We start from the raw sequence: 21,396 nt of genomic DNA on the forward strand, positions 1-21,396 counted from the left end.
TGCCTACGGCCCGAATCGGATTAAGTCGGTCGGCATTCTGGAGGACAGTACCTGAAGGAGCCTGAACCACCACCTGCATAGGTGGGTTGGGGAGGGGGGGTGTAGCACAAGTGCCGTCGGTGACGGCAGCCACCCTCCCTTCCCTCCCTTTAGTTTAGGGGGATTTTGTTGTTGTTTTGGGTTTTGTTTATTTATGAGGTGCATCCGGGGTCTGCACCTTTAGGGGGGGTACTGTCACGTCCTGACCAGTATAAGGGTTAATTGTTATTGTAGTTTGGTCAGGACGTGGCAGAGGGTATTTGTTTTATGTGGTTCGGGGTGGTGGTTGTTGTAGAAGGGCATTTGATTTATGTATTCCGGGGTTTTTGGGCACTGTGTCATATTCATGTATTTCTATGTTTAGTCTAGTGTATCTGTTTCTATGTTTAGTTAATTGGGGTTGGGACTCTCAATTGAAGGCAGGTGTTGTCTCTTTGCCTTTGATTGAGAGTCCTATATATTAGGGTGTGTTTGGGTTTGTATTTTGTGGGAGATTGTTTCTTGTTTAGCGTGAGTGAGCCTAACAACACTGTTGTGTTGATCGTGAGTTCGTTGTTTGTTATTTTTGGTGTTCATTTTTTGAGTTAAATAAAACGTCAAGATGAGCATCCACAATCCTGCTGCATTTTGGTCCTCCTTTCCCGACGACAACCGTGACAGCAGGTTTAAAAATATATACTTCTGTGTATTGATTTTAAGAAAGGCATTGATGTTTATGGTTAGGTACAGTCGTGCAACGATTGTGCTTTTTTTTTGCAAATGCGCTTTTGTTAAATCATCCCCGTTTGGCGAAGTCTGCTGTCTTTGTTAGGAAGAAATAGTCTTCACAGTTCGCAACAAGCCAGGCGGCCCAAACTGCTGCATATACCCTGACTCTGTTTGCAAGAGAAGTGACACATTTTCCCTAGTTAAAAGAAATTCATGCAGGTTTAAAAATATATACTTGTGTATTGATTTTAAGAAAGACATTGATGTTTATGGTTAGGTACACGTCGGAGCAAAGATTTTCGCGAATGCGCACCACATCGATTATATGCAAAGCAGGACAGGCTAGATAAACTAGTAATATCATCAACCATGTGTAGTTAACTAGTGTTTATGATTGATTGATTGTTTTTTTATAAGATAAGTTTAATGCTAGCTAGCAACTTACCTTGGCAACGTAAAGCAGGTGGTTAGAGCGTTGGGCTAGTTAACTAAGGTTGCATCCCCAAGCTGACAAGGTAAAAATCTGTTGTTCTGCCCCTGAACAAGGCAGTTAACCCACCGTTCCTAGGCTGTCATTGAAAATAAGAATGTGTTCTTTAACTGACTTGCCTAGTTAAATAAAGGTTTAAATTATATATATTTTTTTTTAAATCGGCAAATCGGTGGCCAAAAATACCGATTACCGATTGTTATGAAAACTTGAAATCGGCCCTAATTAATCGGCCGACCTCTAATCTTGGCCATGTTCTGTTATAATCTCCACCTGGCACAGCCAGAAGAGGACTGGCCACCCCTCATAGCCTGGTTCCTCTCTAGGTTTCTTCCTAGGTTTTGGCCTTTCTAGGGAGTTTTTCCTAGCCACCGTGCTTCTACACCTGCATTGCTTGCTGTTTAGGGTTTTAGGCTGGGTTTCTGTACAGCATTTTGAGATATCAGCTGGTGTAAGAAGGGCTATATAAATACATTTCATTTGATTAATCAGATCTTTATAAATTAGGGTTATTTCAGACGATGACACCTAGCTATATAGTTAACTAGCTAACTATAGCTACTGAAACAGATTATGTCGTTTTGATATGTTTTTGGGGAAGAACATTGTTTGGATCCATGAGCTAGCTAGCGCTTTTAAAAAAAAATGACCAGCACTGTAGGTGCGCGTGACAACTTTACCAGCATCATAGCATACGTATCGATGAATTGTGACATGAAATACGAGTGATAGTGTAATCAATGTGTAATAACTACGTATAAAATGTATGAACGTGTTAAATTATTATGTGACGTGCAGTCATATTCAGATCCTGATTGGTCAACAAGCTTATTTGACACGTCAAATAGTGTTATTTGACCCCAAAAAAATTGGCACGCAAAGACCCAAACTGCGTTCCATAGAAACGACTGAAGAAATGAGCAACGAAACAGCACAAAGGGAAACATTGTTTTTGATTATGTTTTACTGGTAATGGGGATATACGTAAATGCCAACAAAATAATGTTTTGGTCAGTGTGGTGTGTGTGTAACCTTTATTTAACTAGGCAAGTCAACAAATTCTACCCGGGCCAAACCCGGACGACGTCCTATGGGACTCCCAATCACGGCCAGATGTGATAGAGCCTGGATTCGAACCAGGGACTGTAGTGACGCCTCTTGCACTGAGATGCAGTGCGTTAGACCACTTTGTCCATGTGTGTATGTTAACCATTTAACTGTACTAGAATGCTTAAAAGGCCACAAAAAATATCAGTTATCGGTATCGTTTTTTTTTTTTGGCAAGGAAAATATCGGATATCGCTATCGGCCAAAAATGTCATATCGGTGCATCACTACTCTCTATACTTTATCTTGTTAATTGTGTTCAGGTGTGTTGGCCACACCTAAAGTTAATGAGTGCTTGTTTACTTTTACATTTTTACATTTAAATTTACGTCATTTAGCAGACGCTCTTATCCAGAGCGACTTACAGTAGTGAATGCATACATTTCAATTAATTTCATACATTTTTTTTTTTTCCCCCCATGCTGGCCCCCCGTGGGGTCTATTTGAAATTAATTAAAATAAAAATTAGTAGCTTTGCAAGTGTAAAAAATCATGGAATGCTAGCTCCTTCCTGGTGGCGAAGTGGACTAATTTCATGGATAAACAACAGAAGATTATAGGTTGGAATCTCACTGAGGCCATGTCACAATAAAAAAACGAATAGGTTTGCATGATTAATGCCTAAGGAAATTAATTTCCATTTATCCTAGAAATTAATTTACATTTATCCTATTTGTGGTTCGAGTTCAAAAAAGTTAACCCTAAATAAACTAAGTGTTATTAAGTCTTATTAAATAAAAAGTTATTAAAAACCTTGACCCTAACCGGTCTCGCTTTAAATTACGTTCAGCTTAGATCTAATGTGTTATATTTATCTAGATCTAATGTGTTATATTTTCCTACATTAATTTCACATATCCACAAACTTCAAAATGTTTCCTTTCAAATGGTATCAAGAATATGCATATCCTTGCTACAGGCAGTTAGATTTAGGTCATTTTAAGCGGAAGTTGAATTTTTTTTTTTAAGGCCAGTAAAGGAAGAGAATGTGCTTAACTCTAAATTCCCTTCTGTAACCCATTAAAAAGGGTGCTTGGACCCAAACATTTATTTTAGTTTTGTATGCTACCCATCAAGGACATGACTGGCGAGGCCAACTCCAAGCTGATGGACATCTTCAACACATGGTTCTCCTGAGGTCATCTTGAGTGACCAAGGTTGTGAACTCCGGAACAAGGTACGGATGTTATACGTTATATTCTGTCAGTAATGTTTTGTTTTTCCATGGTACATATTTCAATATCTTACATTGTCAATAGATATCTCTTTCCTACCCCCTCTTCCAGGTTTGGATGAATGGACCAACCAGACCCTAAAGACTGCCATGGGCAAGTCCCTGGACGGGTACCAGGAACGGTGGGAGGACAACCTGAAGGTAATTCTCTTTGCACACAACAGCAGCGTCCAGGCCTCCACTGAGTACTCGCCCTATCACCTGCTGTACGGACGGGAGCCACAGCTGTTGACTGCGGTAAACGATGTAATTGTACATATTGTACAATTATTGCATATACTGTAGTCTTTCAAATTTGTGATTTACTTAGTGTTGTTGTTTGTCTATTGGTATTTTTGTATAAGGTACTTTCAGATCACTGAAACCACCTGATGTGCTGGAAGTTGTCAAACCAGATCAGAAAACCTTCGAGTACCACCTTCAGCCACGGGCTGAGAAGGATGTGGAGGTTTTTGACCAGGTAAAAATGATTGTCCTCTGTTAATTTATTTTCTGGCCCTCCAATAAATATACAGTGCATTCGGAAAGTATTCAGACCCCTTGACTTTTTCTACATTTTGTTACATTACAGCCTTATTCTAAAATTGATTAAATTAAACAAATTCCTCATCAATCTACACACAATACCTCACAATGACAAAGCGAAAACAGGTTTTTATACATTTTTGTAAACCCTTTGCTATGAGACTCGAAATCGAGCTCAGATGCATCCTGTTTCCATTGATCATCCTTAAGATGTTTCTACAACTTGATTGGAGTCCACCTATGGTAAATTAAATTGATTGGACATGATTGGGCTTCCTGCTCCACTCGGGAGCCCAAAGTCCCACAGTTGGGGTCCCACAGTTAAGGTCCCACATGAGGTCAAAGGAATTATCTGTAGAGCTCCGAAACAGGATTGTGATGAGGCACAGATCTGGGGAAGGGTACCAAAACATTTCTGCAGCATTAAAGGTCCCAAGAACACAGTGTGCTCCATCATTCTTAAATGGAAGAAGTTTGGAACCACCAAGACTCTTCCTAGAGCTGGCCACCCGGCCAAACTGAGCAATCGGGGGAGAAGGGCTTTAGTCAGGGAGGTTACCAAGAACCTGATGGTCACTCTGACAGAGCTCCAGAGTTCCTCTTTGGAGATGGGAGAACTTTCCAGAAGGACAACCATTTCTGCAGCACTCCACCAAGCAGGCCTTAATGGTAGAGTGGCCAGATGGAAGCCACTCCTCAGTAAAAGGCACATGACAGCCCGTTTGGAGTTTGCCAAAAGACAAACTGATGAAACCAAGATTGAACTCTTTGGCCTGAATGCCACGAGTCACATCTGGAGGAAACCTGGCACCATCCCTACGATGAAGCATGGTGGTGGCAGCATCATGCTGTGGGAATGTTTTTCAGCGGCAGGGACTGGGAGACTAATCAGGATCGAGGGAAAGATGAACAGAGCAAAGTACAGCGAGATCCTTGATAAAAACCTACTCCGAAGAGCTCAGGACCTCAGACTGGGGTGAATGTTCACCTTTCCAACAGGGCAATGACCCTAAACACACAGTCAAGACAACGCAAGAGTGGCTTTGAGACAAGTCTCTGAATGTCCTTGAGTGGCCCCGTCTCTGGAGAGACCTGAAAATAGCTGTGCAGTGACGCTCCCCATCCAACCTGAAAGAACTTGAGAGGATCTGCAGAGAAGAATGGGAGAAACTCCCCAAGTGTGCCAAGCTTGTAGCGTCATACCAAAGAAGACTTGAAGCTGTAATCTCTGCCAAAGGTGCTTCAAAAGTACTGAGTAAATTGTAAGGAATCCCTTGATTGTATTTAGTATCCTAGGACCTACAATAGAGAGCCTAGATATATATTCAACCACATGGGTGTACTAATGAGCTATGCGAGATAGACACATTTTTATCATAATAGAGGAAGACTGAAGTAATACTATTTCAGTGTAGATAAGGGAAAGTCAGTTTAAAATAGAAACATGCCAGCCGGACAAGCCAGTGTATGAATCGAACGTATTTGCAAGTGAATTGAGTGGAAATTAGCTGACTTTGTGATCTGCAAGGTAAGTAACAATGTGCCAAGCAGAGGTTTTCTTTGCCTTTTCCGAAACGTAGCAACATTCAAGACATTGATTTCATGTTGTTGAAATGTTAATGTAATATTTAAATATTTTTAGCTAAACAAATCTCGTTCAAACAGCAAAATGATCTGTGGAAATCAGCTTTGTTTGCATAGCTGGGATGAAAAGAACGTAATTTAGACTGTAATGATTTCCAAAATGCTACGCATTAGGTCATCACACCGTTGAGATAGCTGATGGACGCTAATAGTTTACGGAATTCCATTGTGACCCGGGGGGGACGACACTTTTTGTCAAGGGGACACTATTTGGCATGACAAGCATTTGATTTGTGATCTCCATCACGTGCACTTACTGCAGTACAGAAACACCGCTAACCGAAAAACAGTGCAGGTGCTCTGAATTAAAGGGTAACTACACAAAAAAAAGTTCTTAGATTTTTGGCAGACCTCAAAAGTTGTCACCTGATGCAGTTTAAAACTGTTGTTTTTCTATTAAAAAAGTGTGAGAAACCTGGAAAAACTAAACCGAGAAAATGTTATATGGAGAAAAAAAAAACATGAATACGCAAAAAATACAAACAAATTTTAAAAGGTCCTACTAACGTTTTTTTTGCTGGTCATGACTGCACTTCAGAGCGTGTGTCATCCTGCAGCACAGTATTTTGGGGAAAGTTGAAGTCAGGTCCAATATTGGCTATGTACCCAAGAGGGAAAGAGGTTGGGCATCCTAGAAATGTTTTAGAGTAATGTAATATAATACACTGAGTGCACAAAACATTAGGAACACCTTCCTAATATTGAGTCGCAACCCCTTTTGCCATCAGAACAGCCTAAATTTGACAGGGCATGTCCATGTTCTTGACAAACCGGTGCGCCTACTACCATACTCCGTTCTTGACAAATCTTGCACCTACAACCATACTCCGTTCAATGGCACTTACATTTTTTGTCTTGCCCATTCACACATACACAATCCATGTCTCAATTGTCTCAAGGTTTAAAAATCCTTCTTTAACCGGTCACTTCCCCTTCATCTACACTGATTGAAGTGGATTTAACAAGTGACATCAATAAGGGATCATAGCTTTCACCTGGATTCACCTGATCAGTCTATGTCATGGAAAAAGCAGCCGTTCTTAATGTTTTGTATTCTGAGCTGTGCTGCACTTCCCCTGACTACACACCTACACACACACAGTATGGACTCACACAGACACACACACACACATACGCAAACACACACATCTGTGATAGTACATTGATTTAGTCAGTGTGTGACTTCAACAGATCTATAATGTCTAACATATTGTATGTTTAGGTACACCTGTCTGTTTGTACATCTATCCATATCTACAGCATAATGATCAATATCTAGTCATATATCTAGTCAGTAGCTAGGTTTCCATCCAATTGGCGACAGATTTTCATGCAAATATTCTAAAATCGGCATAGAATAATACGCACATTTTCCCACCAGAGATGGTTCCATCAAATTAACTTTTTGGGGATAAAATGCTGTGCGTGATGACGTAGTGCACATAAAATCAACTTTTGCGGTTAAATTCCCATTTACCGGAATTCTTTTTTTCCATCGCATTTAAAACTCTGATGGTTTTCTCACTAAGAATGTTGCATTATATAGCGAGTGTGCCCAATCTGGTATTGGCACGTGCGCTCTAGCCAATAGCTCGCAGATACAGTGCTAGCCTACATGATCAGATAATTATGGACAAATGAGCAAGATTATTTTTATTTGTTAAACGGCAGCTAAGCACAGATGATCATGTCACCAGAATAAGACCCTCGATATTTATTGGAAAGGAGCATGAAGCTCATCACCTTGCACTTTCACCACCCTGTTAAATTCATCATAATTGATTTAATCTGAACCCTAATAAACTGTATGCTGTAACAACGAGTTGTTGAGGGAGGACCACACAACATGTCATCGCGTGACACCAAGTTTACTTTGTTATGATGGTTATTATATCAATATTTGAGCTTAAAAGTGTTTCCATGGACATTTCTCGAATAATACCTTTTACCGACACCTTGTCTAGTATGTTTAGTTTTGTCAAAATTTGGAAAGTTTCCCGACAAATTTTCTGTTTCCCTCAGGCCTGTCATTACATTTTTTTTTATCTGACATTGTACTTTACTCCAATAAAAAGGTTGTATGGAAACCTAGTTTATGTTGTGTTTTTCTTACCGATTGGATCTGAGTTGCATACTGGCAGGGGCAGTATAGGAATGGGGACCTCTCCCTGTTCAGAAGAAGAAAAAGTTTTTAGCAGACACTCTTATCCAGTGAGACTTACAATAAGTGCATTCAACTAAAGTAGCTAATCCAACATCATATTACGATAATTGCAAGTAAAACCTTCAAAATAGCTGCTATCGGCAACATCTTAGACATAATTAGTTAAGGCCAGCCAGTTTCAGACCAGTACTAGTAAATGTACCAGTAACCAAGTCCATGCTCAGTGTTCTGCTTACACTGGACTGGGGAGAGCGTTCCGATGGTCCTGTCTCCTGCGGCCAGGTCAGCCAGGCCGGGCAGTCGCTGAGGATGACTGGGAAGGCGCTCCCTGTCCCTGCTGTCCCTGGGCAGCTGTGAAGTGGCCAAGGTGGGATGCAGGAAGGAGGGCACATGGTGGGGGGGCAGGCGGGCAGCCTGGGGGCACTGAACAGGGCCCCAGTCGTAGCCTAGGATACAACATGTATAGGAAGAGATACTCAAAAACATGATGCTCTAACAAGTGTGTATGTGGTATTTCAGAGAGAAATAAAGTGATTTTAGGCACTCATGAACTCAGCAAAAAAATAAACTGTGTTTATTTTCAGCAAACTTAACATGTGTAAATATTTGTACGAACATAACAAGATTCAACAACTGAGACATAAACTGAACAAGTTCCACAGACATGTGACTAACAGAAATGGAATAATGTGTCCCTGAACAAAGGGGGGGGGGGGGTCAAAATCAAAAGTAACAGTCAGTATCTGGTGTGGCCACTAGCTGCAGTCCCTCATGGACTGCACCAGATTTGCCAGTTCTTTCTGTGAGATGTTACCCCACTCTTCCACCAAGGCACCTGCAAGTTCCTGCACATTATTGGTGGGAATGGCCCTAGCCCTCACCCTACGATTCAACAGGTCCCAGACGTGCTCAATGGGATTGAGATCCGGGCTCTTCGCTGGCCATGGCAGAACACTGACATTCCTGTCTTGCAGGAAATCACGCACAGAACGAGCAGTACCACATGACGGAAGAGGATGTCTTCCCTGAAACGCACAGCGTTGAGATTGCCTGAAATGACAACAAGCTCAGTCCGATGATGCTGTGACACACCTCCCCAGACCATGACGGACCCTCCACCTCCAAATCGAGCCCACTCCAGAGTACAGGCCTTGGTGTAACGCTCATTCCTTCGACGATAAACGCGAATCCGACCATCACCCCTGGTGAGATAAAACCGCGACTCGTCAGTGAAGAGCACTTTTTGCCAGTCCTGTCTGGTCCAGCGATGGTGGGTTTGTGCCCATAGGCGACGTTGTTGCCTGTGATGTCTGGTGAGGACCTGCCTTACAACAGGCCTACAAGTGGCCTACAAGCCCTCAGTCCAGCCTCTCTCAGCCTTTTGCGGACAGTCTGAGCACTGATGGAGGGATTGTGCGTTCCTGGTGTAACTCGGGCAGTTGTTGTTGCTATCCTGTACCTGTCCCGCAGGTGTGATGTTCGGATGTACCGATCCTGTGCAGATGTTGTTACACATGGTTTGCCATTGCGAGGACGATCAGCTGTCCGTCATGTCTCCCTGTAGCGCTGTCTTAGGCGTCTCAAAGTACGGACATTGCAATATTTCCCTGGCCACATCTGCAGTCCTCATGCCTCCTTGCAGCATGCCTAAGGCACATTCATACAGATGAGCAGGGACACTGGGCATCTTTCTTTCGGTGTTTTTCAGTCAGCAGAAAGGCCTGTTTAGTGTCCTACGTTTTCATAACTGTGTCCTTAATTGCCTACCGTCTGTAAGCTGTTAGTATCTTAACGACTGTTCCACAGGTGCATGTTCATTAATTGTTTATGGTTCGTTGAACAAGCATGGGGAAATGGTTTTAAACCCTTTACAATGAAGATCTGTGAAGTTATTTTGATTTTTACGAATTATCTTTGAAAGACAGGGCCCTGAAAAAGGGACATTTCTGTTTTTGCTGAGTTTAGAATATTTTATGTTTTGAAGCGAAGAAAGGAGAGAAAAGAGGACAAGCAGACCTTGAGGGCTATAAGCTACAGAAATGTCTACTAAAGGTAATTACTCTACCATTGAGGTTCGGGCCAAGGGTGAACTGCATCATGCTGCTCACGTACTCTGCCATCAGATGCTGCTGGTATTCTGACTGCAAACAAGACAAACAAATAATCAGATTTCCCAACCTGGGTTTGAAATTAAGAACCCTTTTCACAATAACAACATTTATTTAGTAGCGATGCTAACACCAGCAGCATCTGATGGCAGAGTACGTGAGCAGCAGGATGCAGTTGACCCTCGGCCCGACCCTCAACGGTAAAGTAATTACCTTTAGTTGACATCATTTCTGTAGGTCTGCTTGTCCTCTTTTCTCTCCTTTCTTCACTTCAATACATAAAATATTCTAAACTCAGCAAAAACAGAGATGTCCCTATGTTTTACAGTATATATATATATATATACTGTAAAACATACTTGTTTTTGGCTTTGGCTGTGAATAAGAGTATGAGATAGAGGGAATTGTGTAGTAATAACTACATGGAGGAGGTAATTAGATGAAGGATATACCTTCGATATCGTGGCCCCCCTCTGTATCGAAGAACAGGTATAGGACAGACACCTGGAGAAAACAGCGATACATGCTGAATGCTTCAAGGAATGTTCAGAGATTCATGCAGGGATTTAATTCATTCAGGGATTTAAATGAACATGGTATCATATTGTGGGCATGTGAAGATGCAGTATTCTCCTACACCACTTGAGGGAGGTAAGAGAATTATGAAATGTAGCCTTGCTAAGCCTCTCCCTCTTTAGACTACCACAACAGACTACCTTCTTATTTGGAAGGCTGGGCTCTGGGGGGACTAGTAGTCTCTCCCTCCATTTGGGAGGCTCCCTCCTGGGTGCTGCTGGAGGAGCCATCAGCTGGAACACAAACAGGTTCTCAGGTTCTACAACTGTACAATGCATTTGACACAATGGTTGGTAACATATATTATTTGCTGAGTTTGCACAAAAATGTTAACAGAACTGTAGTGGGGACAACACAATGTTTGTGTAAAACAACGTCTGCAAAGTGTGTATGGGGCTAGAGAGAGAGAGAGGGAGTGAAGGTGACACCACTCGTTTCTATCTCTCCCTGGTCGGAGAGCAGTGCAAGCATGTTTGTCCGCTAGCTCCTGATTCAACTGCCATGCTTTCCTTTTTATCAGACTAGATACAGTACTAGACTTTTTGTTGATGATACAATAACACTACTGTTAGTTCTTACTACCACTGTTACTACCTTGTTGAAGGCCTGGAGGTGAAGAGGAGGTCCATCTGACTCTAAGCTGTTGGATCCACTTGGTGCTGAAACACAACTATACACATCAATTAATGATTTATGCCAAAATCCAAATTGTGCGGGATTAACTCAGCTCTGAATCGTGCCCTAAAGGAAGTTCTGTGGTGAATGGGGTAGCCTGTGGCTAGCCTCATGGTCAATCAGTTGGTTCTCTGTCTATGGGCAGACCTGCCTCCGAACTCATAATCTCCTGCAACTCTCTCACACATGTACAGGAAAAACATTACAGACGGGTGAGACTGGTGCCTCTGTCTGTTTTTACAGTATAGTACAGTCTGCATCAAACCTACAGTAAATACTATAGTATACTACAATCTGCAAAACACAACATATACAGTTGAAGTTGGAAGTTTACATACACCTAGGTTGGAGTCATTAAAACTAGTTTTTCAACCACTCCACAAATTTCTTGTTTAACAAAGTATAGTTTTGGCAAGTCGGTTAGAACATCTACTTTGTGCATGACACAAGTAATTTTTCCAACAATTGTTTACAGATTATTTCACTTATAATTCACCGTATCACAATTCCAGTGGGTCAGAAGTTTACATACACTAAGTTGACTGTGCCTTTAAACAGCTTGGAAAATTCCAGAAAATTATGTTATGGCTTTAGAAGCTTCTGATAGGCTAATTGACATCATTTGAGTGGATGTATTTCAAGGCCGACCTTCAAACTCAGTGCCTCTTTGCTTGACATCATGGGAAAATCAAAAGAAATCAGCCAAGACCAAAAAAAAATTGTAGACCTCAACAAGTCTGATTCATCCTTGGGAGCAATTTCCAAATGCCTGATGGTACCACGTTCATCTGTACAAACAATAGTACGCAAGTATAAACACCATGGGATCATGCAGCCGTCATACTGCTCAGGAAGGAGACGCGTTCTGTCTCTTAGAGATGAACGTACTTTGGTGCGAAAAGTGCAAATCAATCCCAGAACAACAGCAAAGGACCTTGTGAGGAAGCTGGAGGAAACAGGTACAAAAGTATCTATATCCACAGTAAAACGAGTCCTATATTGACATAACCTGAAAGGCTGCCCAGGAAAGAAGAAGCCACTGCTCCAAAACCGCCATAAAAAAGACAGACTAAGGTTTGCAGCTGCACATGGGGACAAAGATTGTACTTTTTGGAGAAATGTCCCCTGGTTTGATGAAACAAAAATAGAATTGTTTGGCCATAATGACCATTGTTATGCTTGGAAGAAAAAGGGGGAGGCTTGCAAGTCGAAGAACACCATCCCTACCGTGAAGCACGGGGGTGGCAGCATCATGTTGTGGGGGTGCTTTGCTGCAGGAGGGACTGGTGCACTTCACAAAATAGATGGCATCATGAGGTAGGAAAATTATGTGAATATATTGAAGCAACATCTCAAGACATCAGTCAGGAAGTTAAAGCTTGTTCGCAAATGGGTCTTCCAAATGGACAATGACCCCAAGCATACTTCCAAAGTTGTGGCAAAATGGCTTAAGGACAACAAAGTCAAGGTATTGGAGTGGCCATCAAAAAGCCCTGACCTCAATCCTATAGAAATGTTGTGGGCAGAACTGAAAAGCGTGTGCGAGCAAGGAGGCCTACAAACCTGACTCAGTTACACCAGCTCTGTCAGGAGGAATGGGCCAAAATTCACCCAACTTATTGTGGGAAGCTTGTGGAAAGCGTTTGACCCAAGTTAAACAATTTAAAAGCAATGCTACCAAGTACTAATTGAGTGTATGTAAACTTCTGACCCACTGGGAATGTGATGAAAGAAATAAAAGCTGAAATATATCATTCTCGCTACTATTATTCTGACATTTCACATTCTTAAAATAAAGTGGTGATCCTAACTGACCTAAGACAGGGAATTTTTACTAGGATTAAATGTCAGGAATTGTGAAAAACTGAGTTTAAATGTATTTGGCTAACGTGTATGTAAACGTCCGACTTCAACTGTACACTACATTTTTTTTTTTACTATAGTTAACTGTAAATACTACAGTATAATACAGTGGATACTACAGTAAAGTCTGCATAAACACTACAGTTAGTACTATAGTATTTATACCATAGTATGCTATAATATTTTTTCATGTGGGGAGGACATACAAAGATCAGATGTTTGAGAGACCAGTCTTTTGCTAAGATTAGTTGAATCTTGGAAACCCCAGCAGCCAACATGAGAAGAAGCTAGGCAGTTCAAATCAAGGAAAATTAATTCTCAAACTGCTTAACTGTCTGATCTTCTGTTGGCTGTTTCATCTCAACTGGGTTGGTATTTACAAAGCATCTCAGAGTAGAAGTGCTGATCTAGGATCAGTTTTGCCTTTTAGATCATAATGTATACGATTATATGGACAGGGACGATCTTATCCTAGATCAGCACGCCTACTCTGAGATGCTTTGTGGATATGCGCCCTGGCCTTGACTGAGGGGGATAAAACACAGAGACAATGAGGAGGAGTGCTGTACTATCTCAGGGTGTCTGTCAGCGGGCCGGGGGTTCTCGCAGCCGTAGGTGAAGACATTGTGTTTACGGATGTGTCCATGGAGATCAAAGTACAGCAGCAACTTACGCTCCTCACACAACCTAGGGTGTGTTGACCCACAAGATGCCAGCCCACAGGTTGGTGTAGGGGTAGCAGTGGGAAAGGTAGCAGGTATCCTGGTTGTAAGGGGAAAATGTATACACATTTTTGGGTATTAAAGACATGTCTTCTAAGACATGTTGCTTGAATAAGATAAAGACAATTAATTTAAAGGTCCAATGCAGCTGTTTTATCTCAATATCATATAATTTCTGGCTAACAATTAAGTACCTTACCGTGTTTAGGGTCTATTAACTAATATACTGTACCTCCTGGTGATGTCACCAGGCAGGCTAAAACTCCATCCCACCAAAACAGGCTGAAATAACATGCAGTCTTTTTATTCCTCCCCAATGTTGTGGTATCAAATTGGTAGTAGTTACAGTCCTGTCTCATCGCTGCAACAAGACGGGAGAGGCGAAGGTGGAGAGCCATGCGTCCTCCGGAACACAACCCAACCAAGCCTCACTGCTTCTTTTCACACATTTCACATCCAACCCGGAAGCCGCGCTGGAGCACATTCTCTCATGTTCTTTACTTGGTAGTAGGAGAAGCAGAAGATCCAGAAGAGGGTGTAGCAGGGCAGGTTGGTGTGCTTGCGCCCGTTACATTGGTAGGAGGCCTGTTGACCCACAAGATGCCAGCCCACCCGCTGGACATGGGCCTTCTCCTCAGAGTAGAGCAGGGGCAGCTTCCCCTCCTCATACAGGCTGGTCACCTTCAAATCAAAATGTATTTAAAGTCTTAGCTATATCACATGAAAATCTGGTAAAACACAACAACAAAAAAATCAAAAGGGGAGAGGGAAAAGAGTCACAGTAAAATGGCAATAACAACCTACCTTCAGCAGTTTGGTGATGTTGAAGCGGTAACGCACCTACACGCTGGTGTTCCTCACCTGGAAGTAGAACCACCGGGTGTACAAGTTGGTGCGCAGAGAGAGCTCGTAATCAAATTCACCACTGAAATTCAATTAGACAGAACGTAAATGGCTGTGGGCATTCATTCACTCATGACTAGGATGAGTGACAATATTAGAGGATTGAAATGAAATCACACAACACAGAATAGAAATTGTAAATCACTCAGAACTTTGAATGACAGCGTGAGAGGTTAGACAATACTTATGGATGTTATGTACTTACACTCTTGTTGCTTTCAGCAAGTTGCCACACTTGAAGCGTCCCTCGAACAGCAGAGTGGTGTCATCAGCCCCAGAGAAAGACACTGCAGCAGGGGTCAGGGAAGAAATGTATAATTGGTGGAGTATTGTGGATACCAATACCCCTGTGAGCCTGCCCAGGGATAAGAACCTAAATTGGAGATTAATCATATTATATTGTATTGTATTAAACCCTCTAAATTTATTTCAAGTATCCCTTGGCCAAAACTTGTTTAATCTGTTATTAGTCAAATTAATTTAAAAAATCTGATGTATTTTTTTTTTACAAATAATAATGTATTTTGACATCTGGCCCCAGAGGTCCACGGACCCCACTTTGAGAACCTCTGCCATAGTAGAAACAGAGTAAACCTCGTCCTGGACTTAAATCCGGCTCGCTGGAGAATCTCAATTGAAAGTGCATCTTAGTCCAGGACTAGATTTAATCTGGGTTCGTGAAAGCAGTCCTTCATGTTAAAACATACTGTGTGCTATATCTGTGCCAGGCGAGAGCAGCTCAATGATTGACACTTTCTATTCCCTCTCTGTGTATCGTAGACAACGAGATCCTCACACTCACAACCCATTCAACATTTGCAAAACACCTCTATGTACAGTGAGGGTCAACATCAAGTCTTGGATCACCTATCTCTAAACCAGCCTCTACCCCCAAGCCACAAGACTGATCCAACAGCTCAACCCTGGGCTGACTATTGCACCCTACTGCACACTTACCATTTATAAATAGACACACTTAAATCACTTTAGTGCAATAGTTATGTCACCTGACAGCACTATGTAGATATACTTTAATTATATTTCTATCCTGCTAATGCACTTAAGTTATTTTGCACATTGGTAAACTATTTCCATACTATATGCCTTTAGGCTATTTTTGTTTTATCTTATTTCTTTGATCTGCATGTTTCTTTTGTACTTGATTTAGTTTAGTGTTATTTTTAGTATATTTTCAATGTCACTTATTTGATTCCTTTACAATGTCACTTTGATTAAATTTGATATGACTGAATTTATGTCTGGTCACCTGTTGATCTGGGGAACCAGGACTGGCCCTCGTTATCTGATATATTTTGTACACCCAATAATTTATAGTACTTGTAAATACTTATAGGAAATCACAAACCGTTTTTCAAATGGACATGTATGACAATGTATGATAAATAATTGTAAAAAATTGCAAGGTGCACGACCACTCTGGAGGGACGCCGGCCTCCCGATTGCTCATTGCTAACTGGGACTCAGTATGCTGCTGCCAGCCTGACTGTAATTCCACCTGACTACACAGAAATGCCCCCCGTCAGTTAAAACTTGCTGGCCTGATCTCACTTATCAGCATTGACATTCAAAAAGACCAGCCACAGAGGCTAAACTGACAATCGTTTTCCTGTGACATTCTCACTCATGAATGGTGGTTTCATGTAGCTACTTATGAAATAAAATAAGCTTAGCTATATTTCTAACAAAAACATACATTTAAATGCATGAATATTGTGGTTTCATTGGTTAAGCTAGGTTAAGCTAGGTTTCATTGGTTAAACCAACCATTCAAGATTGCAACAATGTCAATTTTGCTAAAAATGTAATTCATACAGGATTTTGTAAACATCAGCTGTCACCTGTCAAACAACACAACACACCATTCAGTGGCAAGTCAGCTAACTTTAGCTCAAATATACATTATTTATAACTCATTACTCTTATCTGTGGTTAGCCGCTAACTTGCTAGCTACCTAGCTATCTTCTTTGTTATTGTTTGGTTAGCCTGAAACTATCTAGCTGTCAATATATTTTCCTATGCATTCACTATCTACGGCATAATAGAAATCATCATTCATGCCTCTGTTTGTCGTCTGCAACAGCATCATGGGCAGAGTCTTGTGTTTCAGGTGAAGACTAGGTAGCCTAGCGGTTAAGTGCGTTGGACCAAGCACTTCACCCTAATTTCTCCTAAAAGTCAATTTGGATAAGAGCGTCTGCTAAATGACTAAAATGCAAAACAAAAATGAAGTGGAAAGAGTCGGCATCTTTGGGACGCACATACCCTCCAAGTGGAAAGTGAACCGTTTACACGCCCACAGTGAAAACCAACATGGCGCGAAATCCCCCACATTCTTCTAATGTCACATTGAAAGACGCCATGTTGCCGTTAGTTCTAAGCACACAAGTATCAATCAAAATGTGAATGCATAAGAACAACAAGACTATGAAGTTACAAGTATCACGTTGTTGTTTATGTATAGAAATGCATGAAATCTTCATGAAAAATGTATCAAACCCAGCACAGGCCTATCCTCCTGATTGAGGACATGCACAGCACAATAACAAGAGAAATAAGAATGAATTGAACGGACTTGGAAGCTCTAACCCTGGCAATTGACTGGTAAACTCATGGGTACACTGGCAATGGCTGCCTGCTATTGTGATGCAATAATTGCCATAGAATTTTGGAATATTCTATCAGCTGATGCTGGATTGCCATGGTAATGCAGAATGTTAATTCAAATGATGCTAACTGATGTGGCTCATGCAATGGAATGCATTTTTTGTCATGTCAGTTGAAATCACAGCACAAATTGAAGGGTACATTTCCTGATTTTACTTCTTGGGATAGGTACTCAAAATGGCTGCCAGTCCACCCATTATGCCACCACTGACTTGAATGGAGAGCCTTTCTACTAATTTGTTATTTCTATGACATTATAGCCAGACTCAATAAATCTCATGTCATTTGTGATTATGAAATATTAAACTGTCAGGGCGACAAAATAAACCCAGAAAAGACAATGTAAACAAACCCAGGCAAGACGTCATAACGTGCTCAAGCAGCTGCTGAGCCAGCCACTCTTCCATCTGTCAGTATCAGAAAACTGGTTCTCGTTTGCTTGTAGCCTACAACAAGCATGTAGGTTACTCTACTGTATAAAAATGTACCAGTAGATAGAGCTGGCTTTCGTGATTATTATCCACAGTGTCCAACATGCTGCTGGCACTAGCGTGCTGACAAGCCTGAAGTATGGTACAAAAAGCAAGTGTTGCACTAGATAAATATGCTATATCCCTTCCTGAATGAAAAACACCCACAATTCCAGTTCATTCAGAAGCTCAACCTAGGAACGTCAAAGTAACTTTGTGCCATAGACCCACCAGTGTTCTTCCAAATCTGCCAATATTATTAGCTGTTACAACATGCATTTGTCAGCAAAATTACACGTTTATTCTGTATCACTCAACTCTCATTTATGACTCTCTTTCATATTGAGAGGGATATAGCTAAATATGTATTGTTGACAGTGGCGCAACTTCAGTTTTAGAAGTTGGGGGGAAATAAAAATGTTTTTATTCAGTCGGATAAACACTCCAAACAGCTTACCCGACCACTCGGTCCTAAAGCACACCATTACCTCATTTTGTATCACATTCCAATGATAAAACTGGTAACTGATAAAAGTTTCCCTTTTCCAACACATATTTTCATTGAGGTATTTGGGTTGTTTGCTGGAACTTTGTGGTCAATTGTCAACCACACTACAAGATAGGCCTACTGGCTGGCTCTGCTTCCTATTTGAAATTGTCAGAGAACCAAGTGAATAATGTCAAGTGTCAAGGAGGGTAAAGAGATCGAGTCATTTGCTACAGACAAAAAAAAGGGTAACGTTAGAACACTCTTACCGTCATCACCTTCAGTTATCTCTTACCTTCATTATTACATTTACATTTAAGTCATTTAGCAGACGCTCTTATCCAGAGCGACTTACAAAATGGTGCATTCACCTTATGATATCCAGTGGAACAACCACTTTACAATAGTGCATCTAAATCTTTTAAGGGGGGGGGGGTTAGAAGGATTACTTTATCCTATCCTAGGTATTCCTTAAAGAGGTGGGGTTTCAGGTGTCTCCGGAAGGTGGTGATTGACTCCGCTGTCCTGGCGTCGTGAGGGAGCTTGTTCCACCATTGGGGTGCCAGAGCAGCGAACAGTTTTGACTGGGCTGAGCGGGAACTGTGCTTCCTCAGAGGTAGGGGGGCCAGCAGGCCAGTGGTGGATGAACGCAGTGCCCTTGTTTGGGTGTAGGGCCTGATCAGAGCCTGAAGGTATGGAGGTGCCGTTCCCTTCACAGCTCCGTAGGCAATCACCATGGTCTTGTAGTGGATGCGAGCTTCAACTGGAAGCCAGTGGAGAGAGCGGAGGAGCGGGGTGACGTGAGAGAACTTGGGAAGGTTGAACACCAGACGGGCTGCGGCGTTCTGGATGAGTTGTAGGGGTTTAATGGCACAGGCAGGGAGCCCAGCCAACAGCGAGTTGCAGTAATCCAGACGGGAGATGACAAGTGCCTGGATTAGGACCTGCGCCGCTTCCTGTTATCTCTTGTGGCGTGAGGCACTCCTGTTCATCATGCACTGCTGCTTTCACGTTAGATATCATATACATTGTTCATTTTGAAATGGTCTGTAATGACCTGCCAGGTGGCAGGGAAAATTTGGTTTACAGGGGTCTTGAGCCACGAGGAGAAAAGGTCATAAGGAGGGAATTGAAGACAACTGCATTGGACACATGCACACACACCTATATTGTATGTAACTTGCACCATTCTAAATTATTGATGTTGATGTTATTAATTTTATTTGTAACAAGATCTACCTCTTCTCAGAACACTTATCCCAGGGTTGGAAAATATATTACCAGCTATTTACTTGTAGCCTACGGCACCTAGTAAAATGGTAATTACGCAGTAATAGCCTATGAATTAACCTACTTGGCATTTGTTTAATTTACAGTTAACCATTAACATTCTAGCATGGATCCAAACTAAATTGCTTCATGATTAAGTGAAACGGAACAATTCGGTTAGGATCAGACTATGTAGATACACCCCCAGAGGATCAGAAGATGCCTGTTGCCATGAGCTCATCATTCCATGTGTGCAATATAGGCCACTAAGACCAGCGTTGGCGCAATGGAACGTTGGAGAAGTATGCATCTCTGTTTATTTATAGGTGCCTCTAAGGTTCCCTAGCAGACATTTGCTCTCTGAGCTGGATTGAGTTACACCTACTGCTCTGGTGGACGCTGAAAACACAGCAACATCTTCGCAGTGTACACACACGCACACACACACGTATGCACGCACAAACACATGTACGGACACCCAGTCATTGATCTACAATACTTTTTGCATGCCTAACAACCCCAGGCGATATCAGTGGTCTACTGCAGTCAAACTGCGCCCTGGGCCCAGCTTCGCACGCTGGCCACCAGGAAGTAGGCAGCCTGTTCTTGCACATCTGTGCGGCACCTTCATCCTTCAAATGCTAAAATGGCTTTTGTGTTATTAGGCTTTATTAGTTGAGTGACAACAATAATAACCTAGCAAATTACATAAGTTATCTAAGGGCTATTGAAAATTGTGTTTTAGCGGAATAAAAGTAGAAACAACTAATCTGGCGATACCTGGTGAGCATGGTTTACATTGATTTGATTTCGATTGTTCAGGTTCACCATCAGTAATACTTTTGGTAGTTTTGCTTAAAAAAAATCTATGTATATGGTAATTTTTAGATATACAGGGTAAAGTTGATACTTCCATGACAATGACAGCAATCCACTTTTGCAACGTGCATGGTCTAAGTGGGAGAAGAAAATAAACTCACTCCATAAAAATGTCCAACTGGTTTAAACCATTCCATTAGGCCTATGGAATGGGGGTGAAATCCAAAATCGTGTTATGTAGTCATTGGCTATGTCATAGCTCATTTGTAAATGATAAATATTGATATATTAATAGCTCAAACACTTAATCTGCAACAATGACAAGTTAATTAGTAGGTGATGGTGACTTCAGAACCAAAGTGGGGGGGGGGACAAAAAACAATACACTACAGTTGTAGTGAGAACTTTACATAAACTTAGGTTATTAAAACTTATTTTTCAACCACTCCACAAATACTTGTTAATGAACTAAAGTTTAGGCAAGTCAGTTAAGACATGTACTTTGTGAATGACACAAGTAATTTTTCCAACAATTGTTTATAGACAGATTATTTCACTTATAGGACAATAGAGATGAAACAAGATATACACAAAGCAAACGTTTTACTTCATAACTATCAGCTACCTATATGTGAATTGTAATAATGTAGCTAACCAGATAGTATAACAGACAAAAATGATCTAAAACCAATGTTATCCAAGGTAGATGCTGATTCTTCGTGGGCAGCTAGCTAACAATTCTTTGTGGCTATCTGGCTTGCTAACAGTAGTAGCTAGCCAGTTAGCTCTATTGACTTACTATGGGCTTACGACCTACAGTGGGTATTGTAGGCAGGTAACCATGCCCTAATTAACACAGAATGTATTTATTAAGTGTTTCAAGGTAAAATATTGTACTCAGGCAACA

At 41.4% G+C, this 21,396-nt stretch overlaps 1 long non-coding RNA gene across 2 annotated transcripts in view; it reads right to left on the reverse strand.

Moving 5' to 3' along the window:
* Nucleotides 1–13,263: 13,263 nt before the first annotated feature.
* Nucleotides 13,264–21,396, reverse strand: part of LOC106573074 (uncharacterized) — a 33,390-nt gene continuing 25,257 nt past the window's right edge. Inside the window, exons 7-9 of one of the 2 annotated variants that reach the window (XR_001321257.2) lie at nucleotides 14,964–15,045; nucleotides 14,660–14,716; nucleotides 13,264–14,536 (exon numbers count right to left, since the gene is read on the reverse strand). This is a non-coding gene — a long non-coding RNA (uncharacterized lncRNA). Of the gene's footprint in view, nucleotides 14,537–14,659; nucleotides 14,781–14,963; nucleotides 15,046–21,396 lie in introns of both variants that reach the window. The other variant, XR_001321256.2, reaches the window with a different exon arrangement.

This window comes from Salmo salar, chromosome ssa16, assembly GCF_905237065.1.
Source record: "Salmo salar chromosome ssa16, Ssal_v3.1, whole genome shotgun sequence".
Classification (NCBI taxonomy): Eukaryota; Metazoa; Chordata; class Actinopteri; order Salmoniformes; family Salmonidae; genus Salmo; species Salmo salar.